This window comes from Formica exsecta, unplaced genomic scaffold, assembly GCF_003651465.1.
Source record: "Formica exsecta isolate Colony F162 unplaced genomic scaffold, ASM365146v1 scaffold436, whole genome shotgun sequence".
NCBI classification, from domain to species: domain Eukaryota; kingdom Metazoa; phylum Arthropoda; class Insecta; order Hymenoptera; family Formicidae; genus Formica; species Formica exsecta.
This window is the reverse complement of record NW_021851597.1, coordinates 216,435-224,892: the sequence shown is the minus strand read 5'-3', so window position 1 is coordinate 224,892 and position 8,458 is coordinate 216,435. Positions and strand designations below refer to the sequence as shown.

The 8,458-nt window shown below is 35.4% G+C and overlaps 1 protein-coding gene across 5 annotated transcripts in view; it reads right to left on the bottom strand.

The window, feature by feature from the left end:
• The window catches only part of LOC115240484 (autism susceptibility gene 2 protein-like), a 48,762-nt gene that overhangs the window by 7,136 nt on the left and 33,168 nt on the right, over nucleotides 1-8,458 (bottom strand). The window lies entirely within an intron of this gene.

Genomic DNA, 8,458 nt, shown 5'->3' with positions numbered 1-8,458 from the left:
TATATATATATCTATATGACAAATTCAAAATCTTATAGATATGAATATAATTTTTCTAAATTAATTTGATATATATTATATTCCTTTTCAATCACCTAGAAAATATTAAAAATACATTTGTAACAGTAACACAATTGTTACCATAAATTTTAATTTTACCTTTAATATGAGAGAAATCTTTTATTTACATATTATTCTTAATATTCGTACATATATAAAAAAATAACAAAAATATAAAAAAAAAAAAAAAAAAAAATTATCCACGAATCTCGCCGTCGTTTTTGTCAGTAATGAAATATACCAAGTATGATGAGCATTAATCTGACATTATCAAATTCTAATTAAATCGGTGCACGAATATACATGAGATGCCCACCTGCGTTCGCGACAAATGCGAAACGACGCCGCTATCGAATTCCCGAAAGTCGCTAGTCGTATCCCGCTCGCGAATCCGCGGTGTCGTGTTTCATTCTTCGCGCCCGCGCGATACCCGCTGCTCTAGCAATGTACGGTGACGATACCGACGTCGCCAAGAGCCATGCTCTCGAATCGCACGATCATCGAGTTTTCGCACTGTCTCACTGCTGAACGCACTCGGAACAACACCGTATAAACACCGTGCGAGAGAGGAATCTCGCCGCGAAAATAGCTCGATTAAAGCAACAAGAGGTAAAGAACAACAACGACAACGACAACGACAACGACAACGACGATGACGACGATGTTGGGAAGATCGTCGATGATGCGTAGAGTCGAGAGTCCGCGGCGAAACGGATCGCGGAACTTTCACACGCTGTTGCGCGCGACCGCCGGTGAAAAAAGGTCGGACGTGGTCGGGCGAGACGAGAGAGAAGGCCTCCTTCTCTCCGTCGGAGCGAGCCTTCAAACCGCGACACCAGTGCACATTTCCGAACGCGCTGCCGCCTTCTCTTTCTTTCCGCGAGCGAACGAGACGAATAAAACGTTATCGTTGATTCGCGATACCGGATCTCGCCATGCGACTCTCCACCGACGACGACGACGACGACGACGATGAGGACGATGAGGACGACGACGACGATGATGACACGATGGACTGATTTTTCGCGATCGGCGCGGGATAATCTCGCCGCGGACGGGCGTTCGCAAGATGACAGAGGGATTTCGCAGACACCCGTGTCTCGTGTGTGCGCGATGCAGCACGGGAGCGCTGCTGGTGGGGGGTAGCGATGAAAGAGAACGGGGAGCGAGGAGAAGAAGCGAGAGAAAGAGCCGCGAGGAGACGACGATAGGAGGGGACGAGGATAAGGGAGATAGAGCGAGAGGGATGGCAAAGGAAAGAGCGAGGAAGAAAGAGAAGACATTGACCGAACGAGCAGCAGCGCGACGAGACCTCTTCGCCGTGCCAGGCCAGCTGGAAGGAACGAACCACGATCCGATTGCTCTTGCTCTTTTTCTCTCTCTCTCTCTCTCTCTCTCTCTTTCTAGTTCCCTTCATCTTTATCTTTCTTTTTCGCGACGACGCCGTTACGCTCTCTTTCTCAAACACACGCTTATGGGATGTCATGTTCCTCGCTTCTCCCAACGCCTTCCTCTCTCTCTCCCTCTCGTATCACGGGCGGGTACCAAAGAAAAGAAGGGAAAAAGCCACTAGAGAGCTCGCGGTTGGCGCAAAAAACCACCGCCGCCGCTGCTACCACCACCATCGCCAACATCGTCGTCGTCGCCATCGTCGTCGTCGTCGCCGCCGCCGCCACCACTGCCCGGCAAAAACCACACTCCACCTGCGCACGTGTGCCAACTGCGAGCCGAAACCCCCTAGGACGTGTTCGTCGCGGTCGGATCGCGTGTTCCGCGGTGTGACGCGAATTAATTGAATAAAACCTTCGCGCCCGATCGGGGAAGCTGCTTCGTGGAAGAAAATACCCGCGAGGGCACTCAGAGTATAGATCGAATTCTCGCGATATATATATATATATATATATATATATATATATATATATATATATATATATATATATATATATATATATATATATATATATATATATATATATATATATATATATATATATATATATATATATATATATATATATATATATATATATATATATATATATATATATATATATATATATATATATATATATTATATATATATATATATTGTCGAAAGAAATTCTCGGTACGATCGTCCTCGCGAGAGCACAAAGAATTCGTACGTAGCGTCTATTTTTTTTCTTTTTTTTTTTTTTCGAGCGAAGATACCAAGACATGATTGATGAGAGCTATCACAGTTGGCAAACTCCTCGTTCATTCATCCGGCTGAACTGAATCAGCTGACGCACATTACTCTCCGAGATAGTCACATATTGTGCTTATACGATGTGATGTTTTGTCAGATTGAGATTAACAGAAGTCTTGTATTACTAAATGAGACATCACTTTAGAAGAAGATCACAAATTATCGATTATTCAGTATGCAGGATCTTTGAGCTATTTTTAGCGAAAATAAACCGCGGTATGACATGCATTTTTTAATAAACGGTTTTTTTCCGCAAGTCACATCTATACGGCATGAATCCATTTATCTTTCATGAATGTAAATAATATTTATAGCATCTACTGCAAAGAAAAGTTTTCAAACGATTATTGTATATTGTATATAGGTATAAGAATAGAATATATACACGCATATACATCTAACACTTATGATTTTGTAAATATTACAGAGATTATTTTAGATAAGTGGGTATATAAAAAAAATCATGACTTAGTTTGCGCAATAAAACTCTGTCCACAAAAAATCGAGCAAATATACTTTGATTGACGTTGATATGCCGTTGTATAAAAACATATACTATCATTGTGTACTATCCTCAATATGATTAAATCCTTTCTCCCATTTGTCCGATTACATCGCATGCAAGAATGTATGGGTTTAATTCCGCAAGCCCTGGCTTTTACTACAGGTATGTCACAATGTTTCTTTCGCAAGAAATATGCGCACGATAATTCATTATGGCAACATAATCGAAATATGTTACAGTGTAGTGTAGAATGTCTAATATAGCATAAAGTCCATTAATCGTACAACACATATGATTACGTATCCTGAACTGTCTTTATCACAGTATTTGTGAAAATCTAAATATGCGAATAAATACCTATGAATAGAACAGAAAAAAATCGCTAGAAGTAATAATTGTACAAGTGCAATTGGAGCTGTGAATTGCGACACGGCTTGTTGATACAATAATGAATTTGTGTTATTATTTCATTTGCCACTCTCAAGATTCTATCTTATTATAAGAGAGAGAACGACACACGAACCCAATTAGAATTAATTATTCGCATGTGTGAAAAAGGACTTGACACGGCTTATTTTTTCTAAAGTGGGAGTACTCACGTCAAAAAAGTTATTTGAAAGCTTTCTTTGTGGGAAACTATTCTGTTTTTTTTTTTTTGTTTTTTTTGCAAGTCACGGGGCTTATGTTACTCGAGGTAACGCGATGTGATAACGCGCTCTTACGCGTTACGCAGACTTCGGCGTAACGAAGTTTCTTCATTTTATCATATATACAGGGTATCTAGCGGCTTTTTGCTTTTCTCGATATATCTCGAAAATCATTCGAGATATCAAAAAATGTTTTATACAAAAGTTTTATGGCAAAAATACTTCTATTTAACCACATTAATCAAATTTTGAAACAAGTTTTTTTAAAAGATTTTTGCCCTTGTTAGTCTTTGATTTTCTAATATCAAAATGGCTCATTTGCGGACACGGATTTATCCACAAAATTGGCTTGTTTTGGTATCCTTAACCACCTGAAGTTTGTCGGTCTAATTCTGGGACACCCTATATAAATTATATCGCTCTTCACATTTCTTTGCATTTTATTCGGATAAGTCTAAATCTCCTCTTTCTCTCTCCAAACATGACTATGAAACATATACTCTATTATCCATAAAAATTGTGGATACAAAAAGATAGAATAAAGATTATCAATGGAAATATATGTATTCCTTTTGTACTTATTTAGCTATAAATTTATTAAAGAAATGCGTGAAAAAGATTATAGAATTAATGTAGTGAAGGCACTTGAAATATAGAAATCATTAATACGTATTCACGAATTCAAGAACTAGATGCAATAGTTAGGCAAGTTCACCTTTTTTCAACAAATAATTCGCCATTCAGTATTCAATGAATAGTAATCAATAAATAGCTATTATTAAAAAAAAACATATGCCAGAAAATATATAAAAAAAAAATGAAAGATTTATATACCAGGTTTTTTCTACAATAATTGGAACATCTCATTGGCGTTTTAAAAGAATATCTCGTAAAGCAATATCTCTGATTATCAATTTTCTGCTTAAAAAGTCATACATTTTGGGCCATCTTTGTATATACAAAAAAAATATTTGTACGTAACCCTGTTTTTTTTTTCATTAGTTATAAATATTTATAACTCTCTGCCTTCTGTTGTTTCTTATGCAAAGTGTATTCAAATTTATTCATAACCAAAGAATGTGGCTTATGACTGTCTATGACGAAAACGCAAAAGATCTTGTGAAAATAATATAAAACACATCTCTAATAAAATTATCTACGAATTCTAATTTTTAATTTTAGGTTGTAATCAAGTATGAAGCATACATAAGATATTTAAAAAATCATGATGACATTTCAAAATAAATAAATAAATAAATAATTAAATATAAAAGAAAGGATACATTTCTCTCTCTCTCTCTCTTCGCAGATCGGGATCAAGCTAAATCTCAATTATTCGCGTAAGATTTGTGTTAAACACGAAGAAACGCGGCGCGCGCGCGCACAAGGGACGAAGTAGAAATGTTCGCACAGCACAGCACGGTAAGCAAAGTTCCACGACACGATGCGAACCGGTGCGGTGAGAAGGTCGTTCTCTCGGACGTTCCACCGAGCCGGACGAGAGCGTGCGTTGCATTCGTGTCCGGCCGGCTACTAAAGTCGTCCGTCCGCACGCGCGACGTTGCCACGGCACGGCGAGGCGTTCCGTTCGTTTCGTATGTTGACACGAGCGTGCCGCTCTAATCAGCTGCCCGTCGCATATACTCTCGCCGCGACATTAATACGCTCTCGTGTACACACGGAGGTATATAACAGGTACGTCGACGCGCGTTTACTCGTGAAACGCTGTGTTAATGCATTCGCAGGACCGAGACCGGGATGCAGGCGATGCAATGTTGTCCTGCATTCCGGGATGCAATGGCCGATCTTGTCAAGCGCGAGAAAGATAAGGATCGATCGATCGATCGATCGTAACGTTAAGGATGTTTTGGCTGTACAATAGTAGCAAAAAACTGTCAAAATAATAAAAAAAAAAAAACATTCTTACGTTTATACTGTTTGAAAAATCAAATAAATAAATCCAGATTATAAAAAGAATTAAAATATCACAAAATAATATGGTTTTTAATAATATGATCTTCGTAAAAGAAAATAGTTGCACAGAGAGGTCTTTTGAATTTAATAAATTTTGTTGAAACCAAAGAAATATAACGCTTGGAATGGTCCAACCATACTAATGTTTCACTCAAAAAAATGTCTTGCTGATATAGGTAGATTTCTAGGTGTCACAACAAAAATTTATCGCTATTTTTTGTATCTGTTAGAATATTGTCTGTTACATATAGAATTTATAGCAGCAATATTCTAATAATATCTTCTAGAAAATTTAGGTCCCATTGCCAAATGTTAATCACTGCATTGGATAAATATGAGTTTCGATACTACAGCTAGAACGATCTTTGTGAGAAATATAACTGCCAATTATAACTGCAGCATCGAAAAATTGAGAAAAATTGTTTAAAAGAGCTAGATAGATTGAGCGCGTTATACAAATATGTTAGACGTGAGGATTATATATTCATTTGTTTCTTGCCGCTAATTTTTTCTGTGTACCACAGCCAAACTTTATAACAAGTATGATTGGCCTTAACATGGATAGGCGCCACAGAAAAACATTCTTTCTAAATTTCACAAACAGTTCAGATATAAATTCTGTCTCTGTCACTTAGATTGATTAAATGCGAAACATATGCGATATCACAGTATTTGCTAATCATTTATGTACCTCAGTTAATTTTGCGCACCCAGAAAATTTTTGCTGTGGTTGCAATACCACTTTTTTGAGTGTTGAAGTAACAAATATGATTGTTTGATTTTCAAATAACATATTTATTTACTTTAAATAAAATATTTCTTGAATCAATTTCACTTTTTCTTCAACTTAAAAAATTATATTATTCTTTCAAACAATATTCTTCTTTTATTCAAAAGATTCATTATGTTCCTTTTAACGATTTAAATAAATCTTAGAACAAGTTAAGATAAAGTTAAATTGCATGTTACTGCATCTTTTTAATCAAATCTTTGAAGTATCTTAGAATCATAGTACGTAGAAAAACTTAACTTTACTTATTCGGAATTTCTGTCCGAATAAGTGAATATCGGACATTTATCTGTCCGACTTTCCAAAAATCAGTTCATTATCTGAGAATTCTCCTCTATGGAGATCTTATCAGAAGTGAAACTGATAGAAACAGTTGTTAAATGTTATTAGCCGCATTTTGCAGGCTTATTCATATACGCTTATGACAGAAACTTGAATATGAGTATAGTGAGATATAGCGCGCCGCATAGCGAAAAGCGAATAAACTATACTATTCCAAATAATAGTTATTTTTCTGTCAAATAATATGGTTTAATGCAACGAAACTATTAAATTTTTATTCAACAAAATATTTCATATAAAATTATGTTTTTGTAACGAAACAAATATAAGTCAAACAAATAGATATATTAAAATTTAAAGAAACCTTTTTCTCTGTGTGTAATTAATATTTTTCCTAATTTATGACAAAAATTTTTGATCGTGAATACTTCCTAAAATCAACTGCACGAAACAAAAAAAAATATGTAATTTACAGAGAGAGAGAGGGAGAGAGAGAGGGGAAAGAGAGAGAGAATATTTTTCTATAATTTCAAGTAAATAATTTTTAAACGAGTAAGTGAATCTAAATCAAGTTTTGCACAAATATTTATTAGAGTTTTGTTAATATATGTGAAAATTTTTATTTCGTCGGCAACGTTTTTTCCTTGTCAAATTTGTCATCAAGTGCTACAATACGCGTTTTTTCCATAAAAATCAATATTAACTTTAAACTTAGATAATTTCCAAACCATTAAGAGAATTCTGTTTAGGTTTTACACAGATACATAGAAGAAATAGTAGAAGTCTACGAAATTTTCATGCTTTTGTCAATGTTTTGATATATGACACATGTATACATACATCCTTAAATCGTAGAGTGCAGAAATTTGCGAGTGGACAGAAATGACGATTTCTACAAGTATCTTTCCTGTTATCCTCTTTTTTAGTTATTCTCTATTTAAGCAGTAAGCGAATTGATCAATCACAGTCGAAGTAAGACAGCCATACTGAAACGCTGAAAATTTCGTATGGATGAAATTCTTACGTCTTAAGTTTTTTTGTATGCCACGGCCCTTACGCTCTTTGAATGTTTGCGTTGTTCTAATGTCATCAAATGGTGCGCGCGGTATAATATAAAATCGATTTCCTTACGTTTAAACGTTTATCGATGTAGCAAAAGCGCGACTATACATACTAGGAATAACACGAAGTTACAAGAGGTTATTCACCTGGGGCGTTAAAATTAATAAGCTTGATTACAAAAATCTTAATTCGGTGCAAATCGTGATATTTACGTACGAAATAAATAATGCATTATGCGACATAACACGCGAATTTAAATTCAATTTTTAGTTTTCATATTTGTGTTTATATGTTCATTTTTATCCTAGTGCACGGTCTAGTAAAAGAGTATTATCATGAATTTTTTATAGATTTAAAATTACATTGTTGATATATACAATGACTTTTTTTGGCGCGATCAGGTTTTTACGATCTTACCTACTTTTCCACTTAAGCGTTAATGGAATCATTACCGTTAATAATAGTGTTTGAGCAATATCGTAAATAAAATATAAATATAAATTCTCTGCGTACTTTGACGGATTAAAGCATACACACGTTCCGCGATTCGATAAGTGTACGTAAGGATATATCCAACTTTAAATCCTATTAAAGTAAATAGCTTTGTTTCCGCAGAGTAACATTTGTGGAATGAAACAATCCGGATAAGTATTGTATTTATGCAGCTATTGTAAATTATGTACGCCGTTATATAATCCTGCAAAAATCACGATAAAAAAATATATTGTTTTATCTACGTTTAAACAAAATATAATTGTTCAAATAATTATTACATATTTCCAACCATTTTTATGTTTTTCATAATATTATTCCCGATACGTGCTTAAAAAAAAAAAAACTGAATCTACTCGTTTACTCATACTGACAGAAACTAGATTGCACGCCTCGGCGAGAAAGATTTTCCGGAAGAG